At 39.6% G+C, this 22,184-nt stretch overlaps 1 protein-coding gene and 1 pseudogene across 3 annotated transcripts in view; one reads left to right on the forward strand and one right to left on the reverse strand.

Annotated features, from left to right (window-relative positions):
* SHROOM4 (shroom family member 4) overlaps positions 1–22,184 on the reverse strand; it is a 247,744-nt gene that overhangs the window by 67,366 nt on the left and 158,194 nt on the right. The gene's annotated exons all lie outside the window — the stretch shown is intronic.
* LOC123571444 (U6 spliceosomal RNA) lies at positions 5,979–6,079 on the forward strand (annotated as a pseudogene).

Genomic DNA, 22,184 nt, shown 5'->3' on the forward strand with positions numbered 1-22,184 from the left:
TCCCTACTCCAACCTCCTCTGTGCCCTGGCCCACCCCCTTGGCAGCTCAGAGGCCAATAAGGAAGCTGGGCCCCCAGCCACTGCTAGAACTCAGGAAAGGAGCAAGGAAATGATGTTTGGGAAAGATAAAGCGGGTGTCTAAAAAGAATTTTTAAAAATACACGTAAGTGAGAGAGAAAAATACCCCAGACACATACTCTTAAAAGAATTCCTGTGCTTCCTGGACTGAGTTGACCCCACCCAGCCATCTCTGCAGGTCCTCTGGGCCCCAGAAAAGTACAGATAAGCCAGGACCAGCAGCCTCCAGGTCCAGAGGAGTAGCACTCCAGCTGATTTTATATAGCTGGGGGCAAGTGACTGAGAGATTTTCCAAGGTGAAGGTCCTGGTAAGATACGAAGGCTCACAAACATTTTGGGATGTATTTACAGGGGTCTGCACTTCCTATGGGGACTTGAGCAGATCCAAAGAAAACCCAATTTCACACCACAGACTTCAACTCTAGAAAAGGTGCCAATGCTGGAAATGTGGTGTTTGGGTTTAGTATCCCTGGATCTGCCATGAATTTACTCTGACCTCTGGCGACTTACTCCCACTCTCTGGGCTTCTGTTTCCTCCCTGCAAAATAAAACATTGAATTCAGTCGTCACAAATGACCCTTCCCGCTCTAGCATGCTATGATGTAGTAGTCCTAGGCCCCAGACTGAGGCTCCAAATGATGCCCTAAGTGATTAGCGTAGTAGCCAGAATCCAGAGCAGCCCTATGTGGATTTGCCCAGAATCCTGAGCCCCCTAAGCCCAGGCTCCGACACCAGGATTTAATTTATCTTGGGGAATTAGAGTCAGGGTTTTTCTTTCATTAACACTCCTAATTCCCTACTCCAGTTTCCCTTGGCCTCTGGCCTCAATTCCAGTAATTTCTGACTCCTGAGAGGGCTATGCAAACTCCCTTAGGACATGAAGTATGCTAGGGCCTTTCCTCTCTGGGTAAATCATGCCTGGAGGCCCCTTCCCCTTTCTTCCCTCTGTATCTCACAGGAGAGTCTGGGTTGACTTTTATCAACTATAATGGCCTCATTACAGTTGTAATGTACAACTTTACAGTTGTACAGTTTTATCAACTGTAATGGCCTCATTACAAAGGGGAAAGTTTGGGAGCTTTGAGGAGCATATGGATCTGGCTTACAGTCTCAGCTCTACCACTCACTAGTTGTTTGGCCTTAGGCATGTCACAGAACCTTGGTTTCCTCATCTATAAAACATGACTGGCATGTGACAGGCACTCAGTAAATGCTGTTTTTAATATTACCCGTATGCAAAACAATAATGAGCAAGGTACCAGTAGCAATAAGAAAACTGATTTCTTCGATCCAAATGAAGATAAAAGAGAAAGGACTAGTCTAAGAAGGCTCAAACGCCAAACCCAGTATGCTCTGGAACAGCACGTCTCAAATTGTAGTGGGCATACTCATCACCTGGGGATCTTGTTAAAATGCAGATTTTGATTCAGCGAGGCCCAGGTTCTGACTTTCTAATAAGCTCCAGAGTGATACTGATGCTCCTGGTGTGATAACCACATTTTCAGTGGCAATATACCAGGGCATAATCTGGTCCAAAAAATGCGTCAGGTTAAAATCTCTTCTCATTTCATTCCTCAGGCCTGGGTGTCCAGCCTCCCTTGCTCTTCTGGTCACCAAATGTCTTTCTCCTTTTGCTCAGCGACCCAGCCCATGCAAACGCTTGCCTGAAGAAGCTTGCCAATCCCCACTTCCTAACAAAATAAAGAGCAACTGGTTTGTTATCAGTGTGACCCTGCCAGTGGCCAGGTGAGGCTGAAGAAATTGTGACTAGAGGTGCAAGCATGTTCCTGGGGCTGGCTGAGGTAGGGAGAAAGGGTGTGAAGATGAGAGTTGGGATGTCATCAGATGAGGAGTAGGCAGGTGGGCACAGACAGTGTATACTCAAGAAGTCCTTCATTGAGGGAAGATGAGAGAGAAACTTGAAAGGTTCAGCCAGTTTGGGATTTGGGGAAGAGCTTGGGAGATGTGGTGGAGGGAAAAGGGCATACTCTCCCACTTAGCAGAGCTGAGTTCCAGATAACATGATCAAGTATGACCTCCTATGCTCAGGGGACGGTAAAGATCTTTTCCAAGTACTCAGGAGACGTGAACTTGGCATGGGGGCACAGGAAGGTGGGCACATGCAGCAGAAAAGCCAGAAGCTGGCTCCCAGGAGAGGCCTTATAAAGGCTCTTGTGAGCGGTGAGGGGTGGAGGTGGACCAATTCTGAAAGGAGTCAGTCTCCAGCTGCCCTAGTCAGCTGTCATCCCATATCTTCTGATAGCACTATCTGTCTTTGAGCCTGGCTCCCAGCAGACCCCTGAAGAGATACTTGGGAGAAGATGAGCAGAAAGAGAACCATGGCTCTGCTCTAACGTTAGGGGAAAAAGGAAAATGTGACCCCTGTTGCTTGTGGTTGTGCTCAACCTGAGGCCTGGACCATAACGGAGTGTGGGTACTTTCCTCTTTTTAAAGTATTTGTATAAATAGAAGCACAAAATAACGTCCTTGATTAGCTCTGTTTATTTTCTGTGGCTCTTCCAGCCTCCCTCCAAACAGCACATTCCACCTGCCCCACACGAAGAAGCCCAAGCTCATTCTGGCAAGCTCAGCAGGAAGGGAAGCCCACAGACAAGCCGGGGGACAGAACAATGCATGGCTTGTTTATCTGACAGAAGAGGGGAAAAGCTGCCTGGTCGCCATGGAGGGACACAGAGCTCTGAAGGCCCACCCCCACCCACTGTTGGCTGGGGTCCTTACAGCCTGGTAATCAGGAAACCCTTCCTTATTATAGACCCAACCAAGGGGGGAAGTGTGTGTGTGTGTGTGTGTGTGTGTGTGTGTGTGTGTGTGTGTGTGTGTGTGTGTGTGTAATTTGAAAGAGAACTTTCAGGACAATGGCTTTCTCATCAGTCTGGGAAAGCTATAATCTGGGTCATCTGAGAGATGAATACTTTCTGGAGAAGGGGCTTTTGGTACCCAGCTCTGCCTCCCCGCCTCCCCTCCTCTCCCCCACTCCTTTGAATAGCCAGTTCAAGTTCTTCCATGTAAATCTGCTGGGTCCCCCTCCACACCCTCCACCTCAGAATCCATCCCTGGCTAAAAAGAAACCCAGGGTAGGGAATAAGAAAAGAAGGGAATGTTCGAGTGGAAATAAAGACTCCTCCCAAATGCTGTGGTGTGTGTCAGGGGTGCTCTTTGTCTTTCTGCATAGGGAGTGATAACTTCATCTGGCTAGGGCATTACATTTGACCCTCTGCTTCCATTTCTCCATTTTCACATTGAAATCTTTAAGACACAGGGGAACACCTCTTTTTCCAAAGAAGGTTGGCAGGAAGTAACCATACAGATGACTCGGGAAAGCTCTGCACATGGCAGCGGGTAGGAAATGCTTAGTACTTTAGAAATGCAGTACTCAGGATTTTCTTTCAGAAAGGGCTGGAGAGAAATTTCTAGTTTTTATATATATAGTGTCATAAAACATACCAATCATAGACTTGTTTAACTGATGGAAGAGGGAAAACGCTGGTTAATCTTGTCAATGATCCTAAAGGCAAAGAGGTGGATAGTGAATATTTCGAAGCTTCTAGAAGCAAGGGAAGCAAGTCCAGAATCTGAATAATGAAAAGAGGTTTTTTCCCTCTCCCTTCTATGTACAAAAGTTAAGGGTGCAACACCAGAGGGCTAAGGGAGACTTCAGAGGAGCACATAGGGAAAATGGCATCAAGTTCACAGTGCACCATCTGACTCAACGGATAGCCTTAAAGTTTTTGCCATGATGCCCAGTTTCCTAAACCAACACCCAAAGCGATAAAGAAGGTGGAGGATGTTTGTCCTCCAGCTCTGGTTTCTATCAGTAACATTTATAGCATCCCTTGGGAAAGAGGCTGCAGGAATAATACCAGTTTTTCTTTCTTCCTCCTTGAAGCCCATTATCTCTCTCAGTCCAAACTCACTGTTCGACCTACCACTTTTCAGAGGTCTGATGGAATCCATAAAGGTTTTCCCCAGAGTCAAGTCTCAAAGGCCTCAGAACTACTTCTGGCCACTCCCCAAGTCATCTCTACTACTAAAGACACGGAGCTCTAGGACAATAGCCAAAAACAGTTAGGACCCCAATAGAAACAAGAACACCCAGTCACTCTGCTTTGATACAACTTGACAACCAGGAGGAGCCAACACCCAGCAGGGCTAGAGCACAGTGAGCAAGGTGGACTGTAGTGGGAGATGATATTGGGGAGGTGCATAGGCCAGATCATGGAGTTTCCAAAGGCTGAAACAGTTTGAATTTTATTCTCAGTGAAATGGGAAATTGTAAGAGGTAGTTAAGCAGAAGACTAACATGACGTAAGTTTTTTAAAGGTTTGACTTGGCTGATGGATTTAGCGGGGTGGGTCAAGAGTAGAAGAGAGAACCATTTAAAGGGACTATTATAGGTAAGAGATAATGGTGGTTTGTTCTAGGAAAGTAGCAGTCTGGACAAGAACAAGAGATTTGATTAGAGGTATTTTGGAGAGGTAGGGCTGACAGTATTTGGTGATGGACTAAATATGGAGAATGAAGAAAAAAGAATGAGCTATGACGCTCGAGTCACCTGGCATCTGTACCTTCTTAGCACAGTATTCCTTCCCGAAACTGAGTCATTAGTGGCTCTCAAAAGAAAATTGGCAGTCTTCACTATTGTTTTGTCCAAGCATTTACAGAGCTCCTCTATCTACATTTAAGGCGTTTGGAGAGGTACTAGGCAACATGCCAAAATGAAAAAGAAATAATCCCTGTGCTCAAGGAATTTAGTGTGGTAGAGGATGGACAAAAAATACCTAGAAGACCATTAAGAAGGATGGAATGTCAGAAGTATCAGAAAGGAAATGCTAACAAAATGAGAGTCAAAAGAAGGAGAGAGCACTGCTGCTTGAATCAAGAACAGCATCACAGAACCTCTGAGCTGATTTTGGAAGAGTCAATACGATCACCACTGAAGATGACTGGGAGAGAGGCCATGCCAGATTTGCATGAACAGAAGTAGGAAGCACAGGAATACCATGAAAGAAGAAAACACAGTTTTTATAGGGCACAGAGGAAGTGAAATTAGAATGATACAAGAGCATGGTGGACCTTAAGAGTCAAGTTAGAGCCTTTACTTCACATAATCCAATAGGCAAGAGAGAGCCCTTGGAAGTTCCAGAGTAGGAGAGCAATATGGTACAAGCGGTATTATAGGAAAGTTATTATGGTAACCTTGTGTAGGATAAATTATGTGGATAGATACTGGAAGCATAGAGAAGTGAGTAGGCTAACGGAATAAACACAATAAAAGGTAAAATCAGAGCAATGGCAGTGGGGATGGAGCAGAAAGGAAGAATGTGACAGAGAATCGATAGGGTTGGACTACTGATTACATAAGCAGAGAGAACAGATGGCTGTGAAGCACGTAGAAGGCTGATTTCACTAATCTAAATAGCAAAGTCACAGGCAAGAACAAACTTCAGGAAACATGAGTTTGATTTCAGATATTAGTTTGTTATGCTAGCAAATTCTGTAGGTAGGTGTGCCCAGCGAGCAGCTTAATGTGTGGACTGCAGTACTAGAAAGAGGTTAGGGCACGGTATGGACATGTGGTCACTATCCAGAAAGGCTGTTGCAGTGGATGTGACTGCCCATGGCTAACGTATGCAAAGGAGACAGGGGATGATAGATCTTTGCAGGTCTACAGTTCAGGGAGAAGAGGAAGAAGGGCTGGTAATAGAGACAAAACAATGAAATGCCATTTTCAATGATATTGGCAATACTTTTTAAAGATAAGTGCTGACAAAGTTGTGGGGAAATAGATATACATTGTTGGGTGGGAATGGAAATAGGTACACACTTGCTAAAGGGAATTTTGGCATATGTTATCAGGAGACTTAAAATGTTCCTACTGTGCTTGCTTTGGCTGACATATACTAAAATTGCAATGATACAGAGATTAGCGTGGTTCCTGCACAAGGATAATGTGCAAATTTGTGAAATGCTCCATATTTTTACTGCAATTAGTGGTAATGGTTTCACAACCTTGTGAATATACTAAAACCCATTGAATTACACACTTGAAGTAGTAAATTTTATGGTATGTGAATTATATTTAAGAAATTTCATATCCTTTGATCCAGTTTTTCCACTCCTAGGATTTTATTCTAAGAAAGCCATTAAAGATGTACACACTGATTTACGTACTTGAAGTGTCTTCCACTGCAGGGTTATTCATAATGGTAAAATTTGAAATATCCTAGCTGTCCCACATTTAGCAAGAGTTAGAACATATTGTGTATTTACATGGAGGAATAATAGTTTGTCATTAAAAACCACGTTTTTGAAGACTACTTAATGATCCTGAAAAAGGCTCACAATATAATGGTAAATTTAAAAATTATATACAAACCTGAACATATTACAAGTCCAATTCAAGAAATGTATATGCATATATATCTATATTCTTACACAGACATGCACATATTGAAAGGCTGGATATAAATGTACTAATATTGTACCAGTGGGTATTTACCTTTGTGTGGTGGAATTAAGGGTTATTTTTATTTTTCATACTTTTAAATCATGCCTAGATTTTATACACTACACGTGTATTACCTTTTAAATAAAAAGAGGTTTCTTTTTTTGAGACAGAGTCTTGCTCTGTTGCCAGACTAAAGTGCAGTGGTGTGATCTTGGCTCACTGCAACCCCTGGCTCCCGGGTTCAAGAGATTCCCCTGCCTCAGCCTCCCAAGTAGCCGGGACTACAGGCACGCACCACCACACCCGGTTAATTTTTTTTTTTTTTTTTTTGTATTTTAGTAGACACAGGGTTTCACCATGTTGGCCAGGATGATCTCCATCTCCTGACCTTATGATACGCCCACCTTGATCTCCCAAAGTGCTGGGATTATAGGCGTGAGCCACCACAACCGGCCATAAAAAGAGGTTTCTAAAGAAAAATGTCACCATTCTACATGGACATATCATTTATCCAGGCAACTGTCTGATATAGCTGTCTGACATATTGTTAAATTAGGAATCTGCAATTATACTTGTGATTCCACTTAACTATTTCAAAGATATAGATTTTTCCCTCAGAGAAATCAGCCTAGAGTCCACCAACCTAGCAAAATGCTTTTTTTCCACATAATTTTGCTGCTTGGCAGTGGATTCTTTTGTCTTACTACTTTATAAAAATTCCATCTGACAGCTTTTTACCCTTAATATTAGCACTGGGAGCTATTCTTTGCTGTGAGAGTAGACCAGGGCTGGGAGAACCAGGAGCAAGTTTGAGAGGAGGCCAGGCAAAGGAAAAGGGAAGTCAAGTCAAGGTCAGTATCAAGGCCATGCCCAGTGTGTTGGATAAAAAAACAAACAAACAAACAAAATACACTACTCAGGGTCTTCCTGGCTTTAGTTCTTTTCCAGTTGCCTGATAGACTTGGTGGGACACAGTTGGCTAGAGAGGAACCAAAAGTACAAGAAAATTTAGTGGTGGTGGTGGAGGTGTGGCAGCAAGTACCATTTGTAAAGCCGTCTAACTGCTAATATTTTTATGCAACATTTACAGTTCATAAAGAACTTTCATATACACCACTCCATTTCATTATCATAACCTTACTAACTCCACTCAGAAAAGAAGAAACTCAGGCTTAGGGAGGTGAAATATATCACATAAGGTTTGAACACAAGTTTTTTGCTTCCAAATTTCTATGTCCCCCCAACCCCCAAATAGTGGTTCTCTTAAGTTGTACTATAGACCAGCATCAGCATCACCTGAGAACTTGTAGGAAAGAAAATTCTGGGGACCCATCCTCGACCTTTTGAATCAGAAAACTCTGGGGGTGGGGCCCAGCAATCTGAGTTTTGTTTTGTTTTGTTTTTATACTTTATGTTCTGGAATACATGGGCAGAACATGCAGGTTTTTTACATAGGTATACACGTGTCATGGTGGTTTGTTGCACCCATCAACCCATCATCTACATTAAGTATTTCTCCTAATGCTATCCCTCCCCTAGCCCTCCACCCCTGACAGGCCCCAGTGTGTGATATTTCCCTCACTGTGTCCATGTGTTTTCATTGTTCAACTCCCACTTATGAGTGAGAACATGTGGTGTTTGGTTTTCTGTTCCTGTGTTAGTTTGCCTAGAATGATGGTTTCCAGCTTCATCCATGTCCCCGAAAAGGACATGAACTCATCCATTTTTATGGCTGCATAGTATTCCATGGTGTATATGTGCCACATTTTCTTTATCCAGTCTATCATTGATGGGCACTTGCGTTGGTTCCAAGTCTTTGCTATTGTGAATAGTGCTACAATAAACATATGTGTACATGTGTCTTTACAGTAGAATGATTTATAATCCTTTGGGTATATACCCAGTAATGGGATTGCTAGGTCAAATGGTATTTCTAGTTCTAGATCCTTGAGGAATCGCCACACTGTCTTCCACAATGGTTGAACTAATTTACATTCCCAACAACAGCGTAAAAGTGTTCCTATTTCTCCAAATCCTTTCCAGCATCTGTTGTTTCCTGACTTTTTAATGATTGCCATTCTAACTGGCATGAGATGGTATCTCATTGTGGTTTTGATTTGCATTTCTCTAACGGCCAGTGATGATAAGCTTTTTTTCATGCTTGTTGGCCACATAAATATCTTCTTTTGAGAAGTGTCTGTTCATATCCTTCACCCACTTTTTAATGGGGTTGTTTTTTTTTCTTGTAAATTTGTTTAAGTTCCTTGTAGATTCTGGATATTAGCCCTTTGTCAGATGGATAGATTGCAAAAATTTTCTCCCATTCTGTAGGTTGCCTGTTCACTATGATGATAGTTTCTTTTGCTGTGCAGAAGCTCTTTAGTTTAATTAGATCCTGTTTGTCAATTTTGGCTTGTGTTTCCATTGCTTTTGGTGTTTTAGTCATGAAGTCTTTGCCCATGGCTATGTCCTGAATGGTATTGCCTAGGTTTTCTTCTAGGGTTTTTATGGTTTTAGGTCTTACATTTAAGTCTTTAATTCATCTTAATTTTTGTATAAGGTGTAAGGAAGGGGTCCAGTTTCAGTTTTCTGCATATGGCTAGCCAGTTTTCCCAACACCATTTATTAAATAGGGAATCCTTTCCCCATTGCTTGTTTTTGTCAGGTTTGTCAAAGATCTGATGGTTGTAGATGTGTGGCATTACTTCTGAGACCTTAGTTCTATTCCATTGGTCTATATATCTGTTTTGGTACAGTATTATGCTGTTTTGGTTACTGTGGCCTTGTAGTATAGTTTGAAGTCAGGTAGTGTGATGCCTCCAGCTTTGTTCTTTTGGCTTAGGATTGTCTTGGCTATCTGGGCTCTTTTTTGGTTCCACATGAAATTTAAAGTACTTTTTTCTAATTCTGTGAAGAAAGTCAATGGTAACTTGATAGGGAAAGCAATCAATCTAAAAATTGCCTTAGGCTGTATGGCCATTTTCACGATATTGATTCTTCCTATCCATGATCATGGAATGTTTTTCCATCTGCTTGTGTCCTCTCTTATTTCCTTGAGTGGTGTAGTTCTCCTTGAGGTCCTTCGCATCCCTTGTAAGTTGTATTCCTAGGTATTTTATTCTCTTTGTAGCAATTGTGAATGGGAGTTCACTCATGATTTTGCTGTATTTGTCTATTATTAGTATATAGGAATGCTTGTGATTTTTGCACATTGATTTTGTATCCTGAGATTTTGCTGAAGTTGCTTATCAGCTTACAGAGATTTTGGGCTGAGATGATGGGGTTTCCTAAATATACAATCATGTCATCAGCAAACAGAGACAATTTGACTTCCTCTCTTTCTATTTGAATACCCTTTATTTCTTTCTCTTGCCTGATTGCCCTGGCCAGAACTTCCAATACTATGTCGAATGGGAGTGGTGAGAGAGGCCATCCTTGTCTTGTGCCGGTTTTCAAAGGAAATGTTTCCAGCTTTTGTCCATTCAGTATGATGTTGGCTGTGGGTCTGTCATAAACAGCTCTTATTATTTTGAGATACATTTCATCAATACCTAGTTTATTGAGAGTTTTTAACATGAAGGGGTGTTGAGTTTTATCGAAGGCCTTCTCTGCATCTATTGAGATAGTCATGTGTTTTTTGTCATTGGTTCTGTTTATGTGATGGATTACATTTATTGATTTACGTATGCTGAGTCAGCCTTGCATCCCAAGGATGAAGCCGACTTGATCGTGGTGGATCCTCTAGATGATTCTAATGCATGCTCATAAGTTTGAGAACCATTACTGTACCATACTTTTTAAAACAGATTTTCAAGTGACTTCTTCTAAATACTGGCTGCTGCTATTTTGGTTCTTGTGGGGTGCTGCTTTCCAAGGTAGGCTGGAAACCTACCTTTAGCTGTCAGTGCTATGTGTATAATAGAGGGCAGCTGCTTAAAAAGTATGTAGGTTCCAGGGACAGGAATGTTCTTCTTTAGGGTGAGGAAGCTCCCGGGACCAAGAGAGCAATTCTTGAATCACAGCTGCCCTTGTCAGGGGGAGATAAGTGCTGGTGAGCAGTTGCCATATATGTACTTCCCTGGTAAGGCCTCTTTTCATTAAGGCTTTTGTATGGTTCCACAATGTTCCACATAAGCCCTTGGGAAATTTCTCTTTCTGAGGTATTTATATTCACAAACCTCGAGTTCATCAAGCTGTTCACTTCATTTTCTATACCTTTATTAAGGTTTAGTTGACAAAATTGTACATATTTATAATACACATTTTTTCATATATGTAAACATTGTGAAATGATTAAATAAAGCTAATTTACATATCCATAGCCTCACATACTTATCATTTTTTGTGGTGAGAACATTTAAGATCTACTCTCTTAGCAATTTAAGTATACAATACATTATTATTAACTACAGTCACTATTCTGTATATTAGATTTCCAGAATGTACTCCTCTTGTTCAACTGAAGCTTTGTATCCTTTGATCAACAGCTCATTTCCTGCCCCACCCCTCCATCCCTGGTGACCACCATTCTACTCTCTGCTTCTATGAGTTTGACGTTTTATTATTATCATTATTATTTTTAATATAATTTCGACTTCTATGTTTGATTCAGGGGGTGCATGTGCAGGTTTGTTACATGGGTATATTGTGTGATTCTGAAGTTTGGGGTATGAATGATCCCATCACCTGGGTACTAACCACAGTACCCAATAGCTTTCCAGTCCTTGTCCCCCTCTGTCCTTCCCTCCCCTATCTAGTAGGCCCCAGTGTCCATTGTTGCCATCTTTATGTCCATGAGTACCCATTGTTCTTACTTATAAGTGGGAGTTAAACATGTGGTATTTGGCTTTCTGTTCCTGCATTAATTTGCTTAGGATAATGACATCCAGCTATATCTATGTTGCTGCAAAGGACATGATTTTGTTCTTTTTTATGGCTGCATAGTATTCCATGGTGTATATATACCACATTTTATTTATCCAGTACACCACTGATGGGCACCTAGGTTGATTCCATGTCTTTGCTATTGTGAATAGTGCTGCAATGAACAAACAAGTGCAGGTGTCTTTTTTGGTAGAACTATTTATTTTCTTTTGTATATATACCAAGTAATGGGATTGCTGGGCCAGAGTTCAGCTTTTTTACATTTCACATATGGGATCATGTGGTATTTGTCTTTCCACGCCTGGTTTATTTCCTTAGCATAATGTCCTCCAGTATCATACACATACATGTTGTACAAATGCAGGATTTCCTTCTTTTTTATGGCTGAATAGTATTTCATTGTATATATGTATGTGTGTGTGTATATATATTTATTTCTCTCTCACACACACACACACATATATATATACACATATATATAACATTTTCTTTATTCAGTCATTTGTTGTTGGACACTTAGATTTAGTCCATATCTTGGCTATTGTGAATAATACTGTAATAAACATGGGAGTGCAAATATCTCTTTAACATACTGATTTCATTTGCTTTAGATATATACCCAGAAGTGGGACTGCTGGATTATATTATAGTTCTATTTTTAGCTTTTTGAGAGACCCTCATACTGTTTTCCATAATGGCTATACTAATTTACATTTCTACCAATAGTGTATAAGGGTTCCTTTTTCTTCACACCCTCACCAACAGTTGTCTTTTTGATAATAGACAGTCTAACAGATGTGAGGTGATATGTCATTGTGGTTTTGATTTGCATTTCACTGATGATTAGTGATGCTGAACATTTTTTAAATATACCTGTTGACCATTTATATATATTCTTTTGAGCAATGTCTCTACAGATCTTTGGAACATTTTTCAATCAAGTTATTTGTTTTCTTACTATTGACTTGTTTGATTTCCTTATATGTTTTGGATATTCCTTATCAAATATGATTTGCAAATATTTACTCCAATCCTGTAGGTTTGTTGTCTCTTTGCTCTGTGGATTGTTTCCTTGGCTGTACAGAAGCTTTTTAATTTGATGCAATCCAACCTATTTTTGCTTTTGTTGCCTGTGCTTTTAGGGCCATAGCCAAAAAATCTTTGCCAAAGCCAAATGTCAAAAAGCTTTTCCATATGTTTTCTTGTAGTAGTTTTAGAGTATAAGGTCTTATGTTTAAGTCTTTAATCAATTTTGAATTGGTTTTTATATATGGTATAGGATAAGAGTCCAATTTCATTCTACATGTGAATATCCAGTTTTCACAACACCATTTATTGAAGAGACTGTGCTTTCCTCATTATGCATTCTTGACACTTTTGTTAAAGATCAGTTGGCTGTAAATGTGTGGATTTATTTTTGGGCTCTCTCTTCTGTTCCATAGAACTGTATTTCCGTTTTTATGCCAGTACCATACTGCTTTGATTACTATAGTTTTATAGTATATTTGGGATCAGGTAGTATGATGCCTCCAGCTTTTTTTTTTTTCTCAAGATCTCATTAGCTGTTTGAGGTCTTTTGTGGTTCCTTACAAATTTTAGAATTTTTTATTCCTGTGAAAAAATGTAGTTGGAATTTTGATAGAGATTGCATTCAATCTGTAGATTGTTTTTGGCAGTATGGACATTTTAATGATAGTAATTCTTCTAACCCATGAGCATGGAATATCTTATTTTTATTTATGTCTTATTTATTGTGTCCTCTTTAATTTATTTCATCAATATTTTACAGTTTTTAGTATACAGATTTTTATCTCATTGATTACATTTACTCCTAAGTATTTTAGATTTATTTTGATGCTATTGTAAATGGGATAGTTTTAAAAATTTCTTTCTAAGTTTATTGTTGGTGTATAGAAATGTTATTGATTTTTTACAGGGTAATTTTGTATCCTGCAACTTTACCGAATTCTTTTATTATTTCTAAGAGCCTTTTGGTGAAGTTCTAGGGTTTTCTGTATAAGATCATGTCACCTACAAATAAAGACAGTTTAACTTCTTCCTTTTCAATTGATATGGCTTTTATTTCTTTTTCTTGCCTAATTGCTCTGGTAGGACTTTCAGTACTATGTTGAGTAGAAGTGGGGAAAATGGGCACCCTTGTCTTTTTCCTATTTTTAAGGAAAAGCTTTCAGCGTTCCACCATGGAATATAATGTTAGCTGTGGGCTTCTCATATATAGCTTTATTGTGTTGAGGCACATTCCTTCTACACCTAATTTTTGAACAGTTTTTTTTTTTTTAATCATGAAAGCATGTTGCACTTTGTGAAATTCTTTTTTTGTATCTATTGAGATGATCATATGACTTTTATCCTTCTGCTAATGTGGTATATCACATTTATTGATTTGTGTATGTTGAACTATCTTTGCAGTAAGGAAATGAGGAAATTCAGTGGGGAGTGGGTTGGGAAGGTGGGGGTAGGTGAATCTATGTTCCTCAGAAGGAAAATAATATAGCATTATGGTATGTTTACAATGTTCTCCTGAAGTGTAGAGGACTCATTTTTCATTGTATATGCCTTCTGCAAGTATTGCTTTGAAAAAAAAAAAAAAGAAACACTTAAAAATTAACTTTTACAAACCAAACTAATTCTTTTTTGCTATGGTTTAAATATATATGTCTTTTCAGCATTCATATTGGGACAAGTTGATGGTATTAAGAGATAAGGCCCTTGGGAGGGGATTAGGCATTGAGGGCTCTGCCCTCAGGGATAGTATTAGTGCCCTTATAAAAGGGTTTGAGGAAGAGTTTGCCTCTTTTGCCCTTCTACTTCTTCTGCTATGTGAGGACACAGCATTTTTCCCCTTTGCTCTCCCTCTATGTGAGGACACAGCAACAAGGCACCACCTTTGAAGCAGAGAATAGCCCTCACTGGATATTAAATCTGCTGGTGCCTTGGTCTTGATTTCCCAGCCTCTAGAACTGTGAGAAACAAATTTCTGTTCTTCACAAATTACCCACTCTAAGGTATTTTGTTGTAGTAGCATAAATGAACTAAGATACCTTCCCACTCTTCTGCTGGTGCTGGTGACAGCCTGAATCATTTACTAAGGTGATAAATCTGGTAGACACTCTGGACTCCCTCCTCTTATTTACCCCTCACATCTGTCTAATCAGGCACCAAGACTTATTGATTCTACCTCCTAGACTAGATAATTCTCAAATCTGCCCCTCCACTCTATCCCTAAATCACTTTTAACTATAGCATTCATTTTCTAACTGGTTGACCTGCCTCTTTTCTCCCTGCAAAATGCAAATGAATACATCTTTTCAAATCGCAAATCCGGTCTTGCCACTCTCATGCTTAAAATTCTTCACTGGATTCCTAGTACTTATGTGAAAAGTCCAAATTCATTAGCATGGTAGCCTAGACCTTCCTTGTTCTTAACCACTATTCTAACCTCCCTCCTTTACAGGTACAGGTAGAGGGATAGGAAGGGAACATGATGAACCAGAAATTGATAATAAAAGGGAAAGCCTCCCAGAAATCCTTTGTGACCAGGAAGAGTGCTGAGGGCCAGGAGAGAACTTAGGACAAAGAAAAACCATGAATTAGTCGTGGGGGAGATCTGGAGGAGCAGTCTGCAGGATACTGCATCCATGTTGGGGAGCAGAGGAGTCTATAAGGAATGTGAATGCACAGCATTCAGGCAGGAGTGCTTTGACGCTGGGGACATTTCCTGTGGAACACTGAAGGACCATGAAACTTTAGGTATTCTGACATAATACATAATGTCTACTAATAGTCTGCATCCAGGGGGAAATCCAAATTGAGATCTGGTTGTCAAGGAAGGGTATAAATTGACCCAGATGAAAGGTACTTCTAGAGAAGGAATATTGATAGCATATTAAAATCATGGAAATGAAAGGGGAACAATGGTGTCTTGAGGGTAGGATATATGAGGAGGAGAAGTGGTGAACAGTAAGGCCAGAGAGGCAAACTGGGCCAGAACATGGAGAATGGTAAAATCAGATTCACATTTTGGAAAGTTGTGTCCATTGGCATTTTGTAGGGAGAAAAGATGCAGGTGGATCAGATAGGAAATGAGCACTATACTCCAAGTGATGTATAATTCAGGGATAGAGTAGAGGGGCAAGTTTGAGAAATGTCTGGTCTAGAGGTAAAATCAGTTAGTCTTGGTAGCTGAGACAGATGTGAGGGATAAATAAGAGGGAGTATAGAGTGTCTATCAGATTTTTCACTCTAGTTTGTGATTCAGCCTGTCACTAGCATCAGCAGAAGAGTAGGGAGGAGAATTAGTTCAGTTTTAGAAAAACTGCAGATTTTTAAGTATTTTTAAATTATTTAAAGCAATACTTGCAGAAGGCAAACCATTCAAATAGTACAAAGGCATATACAATGAAAAAGGAATGCCCCATACTCCAAGGGAAACCACTTTTAACAGTTTGTTTATCCCTGAGCAGCAATATGACAGAGTGTGAACACAAGCTCTAGAATAAGACTGTCTGGATTTGAGTCTACCATTTCCAGCTGTATGTCCTTGGGCTAGTTATTTAACCTCTCTACCTCACTTACATTATCTCTAAAATGGGAATTATAATAATGGGACACAGAAAAGGCAAATTAATATACTGCTTGGAACTTTGCCATTGGTGCTTAACAACATATATTGGAGATAATTCCATATCCACATACACTTTTCTTAAATAAATTTTAAATAACTGAATAGTATTTTACCAAGTGATTATTTTTATAGTTTATTTAGCCTTTACTCAAGTAATGAACATGAAGCTGTTTTTGCTAATACAAATAATGTGATTAATACCTTTTTACATGTCTTCACACACATACATCATTATATATTTTATAGAAAGTCCTACAAGTGGAACTATGGGTCAAAAAGTACATAAATGTTTAATTGTGATAAAATATACTAAGATCCAAAGAGGTTATGCTAATTTACACTTCCAACAATGTATTAGAGCAGTGCTTTACAAACTTTCATACGCCTACAAGTCACCTGGGGATCTGATTAAAAGGCAGATTCTGATTTAGTAGATCTGAGATGGAGCTGAATTTCTAAAAAGTTCTCAGTTGATGCAGATGCTGCTGATCCAAGGACCACACTTTGAGTAGCAAGGTATAAGAGCACACGTATTTCTCCACATGTTTGCCCCCCCCAAAAAAATGTATATTAAACGCTCTGATTTTTCCCATTCTGATAGGTGAAAGTTATGTCTCATTGCGTAAATTAATCTATACTGCTTTAATTGTAAGTGTTGAGCGTCTCTCTCTCTTTCTCTCTCTCTCCTCTCCCTCTTTCCATCTCTCCCTCTCTTTCCCTGAGTTAGGGTCTTGCACTGTTGCCCAGGCTGGAGTGCAAGGGTGTGATCACGGCTCACTGCAACCTTAAACTCTGGCTCAAGTGATGCTCTCGCCTCAGCCTTCTCTGAGTAGCTGGGACTATAGGGCGTGCACCACCATGCCTGGCTAACTTTTAGTCTTTTTGTCAAGACAGGGTCTCACTATGTTTCTCAGGCTTGTCTTGAACTCCTGGCCACAAGCAATCCTCCTGCCTTGGCTACCCCCAAATGTTGGGATTACAGGCATGAGACACTGTGCCAACATAGTATCTTTTCATTTGTTGTTAAAAGCCCACTTTCTTTTTGTCTGAACTGCCTGTTCAGGTTCTTTTTTCCTTTTTGAGTGGTTTGTTGGCATTTTCCCGTTATTCTCAAGAGCTCTTTATATATTATATATTAAGGGAGCCAGCCTCTTGCCATATCAGATGCAAAATCTTTTCCCCAGTTTTTTTCTTTGGATTTTATTTTTGTATTTTTCTGGTGCTTTAAATTTTAACTTTTGTGCTGTCAGATTTAACAGTTTTCTGTTTTATGGCTTCCAGGTTTTTTTTTTTTTTTTTTTTGGTTGTTTTTTGTTTTTGTTTGAGACAGGGTCTCATTCTATCGCCCAGGCTGCAGTGCAATGGTGCGATCTCCACTCACTGCAACCTCTACCTCCCGGATTCAAGTGATTCTCATGCCTCAGTCTCCTGAGTAGCTGGGATTACAGGCATGCACCACCACACCTGGCTAATTTTTGTATTTTTTGTAGAGAGACGGGGTTTTGCCATGTTGCCCAGGCTGGTCTCAAACTCCTGAGCTCAGGTAATCTGCCCACCTTGGCCTCCCAAAGTGCTGGGAATACAGGCGTGAGCCACCGCACCTGGCCAGCTCCCAGGTTTTGTGTTTTGCTTAGAAAGACTTTTCATATTTAAAGATAAAATCATATACTAAAAGTTGTATACTAAACAATGTCTTTGAATCATTATGGTTAGACTTCATTAGGGTTTACTGATCAGTCTATTCATGTGCTAGTGCCAAAGTATTTTAATTACTGTAATTTTATAATATGCTTTAACAGGACTAGCCGCTTTGTCTTTTATTTCTCTTTTATTCAGACCTTTCTTGACTAATCTTACATATGTACTTCAGAATCAGTTTGGGCATGTTGGATTGTAGTGTGTCTGGAGCACAACTCTGTGTGTAGAACTCTAACATGCAGTTGAAAATGATCATCTGGAATCTGGGCATGTGGTCTTCCCTAGATATAGAAATCTGGGAGTCATCAGTGGTACCTGAAGCCCCTCGATAAAAGTTCATAGAATAAGAAAATGAGGCTGAGATAGAACTCTAGGTTAATGGTTCTCAAAATTCAGTTCCCACACCAGCAGCATCAGCATTATCTGAGAACTTCTTGAGCTCCTACTAGATCAGAAACTCTGGAGAGAGGGGAGGAGCAGTATGTTCTTTAATATAAACTCTCCAGAGGAATTTAATGTACATTCAAGTTTGAGAATTACTGTTCTAGGGTATATCTGTGCATAAAAGACAAATTAAGGAAAAAGAGCTCAACTAGCAGTAGGAAAACAAGGAAAAAGAAGTGTTATGCACTGGGCGTGGTGGCTCATGCCTGTAATCCCAGCACTTTGGGAGGCCAAAGCAGGCGGATCATGAGGTCAAGAGTTCAAGACCAGCCTGGTCAACATAGTGAAAACCCGTCTCTACTAAAAACACAAAAAAATTAGCCAGGTGTGGTGGGGTGCACCTGTAATCCCAGCTACTCGGGAGGCTGAGGCAGGAGAATCACGTGAACCTGGGAGGCAGAGGTTGCAGTGAGTGGAGATTGCGCCATTGCACTCCAGCCTGGGTGACAATGTGAGACTCCATCTCAAAAAAAACAAAAAGTGTTACGATAATAAAAGAATACAAATTTCTAGAAAGAAGTGCTCAACAGTGCCCAAAGCTGCAATGATGAAGCAAAATAATATTTATTAAGCAACTACTATTTCCAAAGGGCTTATGTATATCAGCTCATTTACTCATGTAATAAAGTAAATATCATTATCCCCATTTTATAGATAAGAAAACTATGATTAAGTAACTTACCAAAGGTCATCTAGCTGATATGTGATTTGACACCAGTTCTACCATATAATAATGGCTTAAAAACTTACTGAAAAATTGCTCATTAGAAAAGGAGAAGAAACTATGCTCCTTGATTTTTTTTTCAATCTGGAAGACATTAATTCACCTTGGAACCATACAGAGGAGAGTGGCATAGTAGTGGTAGGAGTAGAAGGCAGACTGCAGTGAGGAAATGGGAGGTGAGAAAATAGAGCCAATGTCTAAGATGTTTGGCTGTGAAGGAAAAGAAATTGGTAGTTGGATGAGGATAAAAGTTAAGGGCAGATTATGTTTTTAGGATGAAGAGACCATCTGCAAATATTTATGTAGAATTTTGATTAATTTAGATTAGAAATTTCATTCTAAGGCTCCAGGACAATCTCTAGTACTGACCTCTCACTTAAATACCACACCAGTTCTACCTATTCCCTACAACTGCCCATTGGCTTTCTATATTTTCTATCACCTCAAACTAAAAACAACAAAAACCAAACAAAAATTGATACCAAGCCTAGCTCTTTCTATTTTTGTTTTGTTTGTTCATTTTAAATTCTTAAAGGTCTGACTGGCTCAAACTTGGTAATCATTATGTATTCCTCCTCTTCTTCGGCCTTTATACTGAATTAGTCACCAAGTGCTGGCTTTGAAATATCTTCCCCTATTAACTTGCCCTGCCTATTCCTACTGTCACTGCTCCCTGTACTACATAAGCAATCGTGTAGTGTGAGCTCCTTACATCCAATCCAACCCACACCAATTTTCCACAAACACCAATCTCATACTTATTCAACTGCTTGCAATCCTGCAATGGTTCCCCATTGCCTACTAAGTAAAGCTTGCTTTTTCTGGGCCTTCTATAGATTGTTCACATTTATCTCTCACTGAGCCCCCATATAAATCTTAAGTTGGATGGACCTCCTTTATGTTTCCCAAAACTACATTTCTTTTCATCCCTTTTTTATGCATTCCTATAAACTATTTAGGAATTAAGTCAAGCTCCCCCTCTTGTTTGCAAACATAGTGTTATGTTTTCTGCCTCTAATCTTCAAAATCACTTGCTGCTGGCATCACTCATTTTGATAATCACGTACTTCCTTGCTCAAGCATTTTGCCTATGTATGTCTTATCTCTCTCAACTAGAGTACAGGGTTAGAGCATACTCCTATGATCACCACCACATTGCTTAACATACATGCTCAGCACTCAAAAATATTTGTTAAATCAATGAAATTGTATCATGGGACCTTGCCATTTGAAGAGATCATTGGTGAATTAATTTTGGAAAATGCCTTTTTAAAAAACTCTCAAATGCCATATTAAGAACAACAATACACATTCACTGAATATGTAGCCAGTATCAGGTATTTTCTCTTGAAGTACCTATTTAATGCTTACCAGATCCCTGTCAGGTGAAAGTTATTACTCTGAATTACCATCAAGACAAAACTATGAGATGTTTAAAGACCTGCCCAGTATTTCCACTACTTCTACAGAGTACGTATAGCCCGCATTCAAAAACCCCAAATCCATTGTTCTATTCTCTACAACACAGACTTTTTTCTTTCATTTTTATTTTTTAAACAGGGCCACATTGTTCTTACTTGAATTAAAAAGATTATTTTTCTGTACTTTTGATATGAAAATTCTAATTAAGAAAATAGGTAAATAATGAGTATATTTTTATCTCGAGTTTAGTGTCTAATTACAGTTTCTGTGACTAATGAGAGAAAGTACCTTTGTGTCCCCAAAGTAAACTTGTACCATAATGCAAAGGGAGATGAGATGCAGCTGGGTGCTGTATTAACATTCATAATTATGCATCATATGTTCCAAAAATGAATTGTTGTTTGACAGGAAGGGAAATGACAATAGTAAGAATTATAGCAAAAGCACATAAGGTTAATCAATATATAATCGACTCTCAAATATGCACATTTTGGATGTTTTCTTTTATTGGTGTTTATGATTTACTATTTAGAAACACTGTAAATTAATCTACTAGAATATATTTCCCTATTAAAGATGCCTGAATTGAAAACATGCACATATAAAGTGAATACATTTTTAATGACACATAGTAGATATATTACTTAAGGGAGATTTTGCTCCACAAACGCAATAACCTACACATAATGAGGTGTTCTCCAGCAATACTTGGTCTAAAACACACACACACCACACCATACACCCCCCCACACACACAAATACACATACACACACTTTGGGGACAATTTAAACCTATTGGGAGAAAAAGACTAGATTAAAAACTCACTTTTCAGTATCTCCTAATGCATACATTATTAAACATAGCACACCCCAAAGAAACAGGAGGAATGGAGAATACAGATGACAACATTTTTCCACTGACTGAGATCTAGCTTCAAATCAGAAAAGAGGATGCCTTCACCCAACAGATGGCTACTAATGTCTTTTTTTTTTTAATTATTTTTTATTATTATACTTTAAGTTCTAGGGTACATGTGCATAACGTGCAGGTTTGTTACATATGTATACTTGTGCCATGTTGCTGTGCTGCACCCATCAACTCGTCAGCACCCATCAACTCGTCATTTACATCAGGTATAACTCCCAATGCAACCCCTCCCCCCTCCCCTCTCCCCATGATAGGCCCCGGTGTGTGATGTTCCCCTTCCCGAGTCCAAGTGATCTCATTGTTCAGTTCCCACCTATGAGTGAGAACATGCAGTGTTTGGTTTTCTGGCTACTAATGTCTTAACGTAAGGAGCCAAAAATCATCACTTCAGTTGCAAGCAGACCCACACCTAGAACCTTAACCCTCATCCAATCTAAAAGCTAATTAACTCAGTTTATTCTTCTGTGAAGACTGGTGAGCATCTCAGGTCGAGGCAAAGTTAAAGCCTGGGTAACTAAGAAATCCTCAATTATCCTCTCAGACCAATTTACAATTTTTCTCTGGGCTCTACTGGGGCGTCAAGGTTACTACTGAGGATAACACAGGGAGAGGCAAAGGAGAAAGCACGCACAGCTTGATTTTTAAACTCACACAAGGATTTCTGAAGAACCCAGTTAAAATATTTCATTTAAAGCCTCTGAAAATATCACTGAGACAGAGGTAGGTAGGCACATCAGTAGCAACCAGCTGAGGTGCTACAGAGAGCAAACTAGATATGAAGTCAGATAGATCTGGCTGTGAGACAGTGGACATGTCAGTTACTTCATTTCTTCGTACCTCAGTCTCCTTATCTGTAATGTGGGGATATATTTATCCCTACACCTTATAAGAG

Source organism: Macaca fascicularis, chromosome X (genome assembly GCF_037993035.2).
Source record: "Macaca fascicularis isolate 582-1 chromosome X, T2T-MFA8v1.1".
In the NCBI taxonomy this organism is placed as follows: domain Eukaryota; kingdom Metazoa; phylum Chordata; class Mammalia; order Primates; family Cercopithecidae; genus Macaca; species Macaca fascicularis.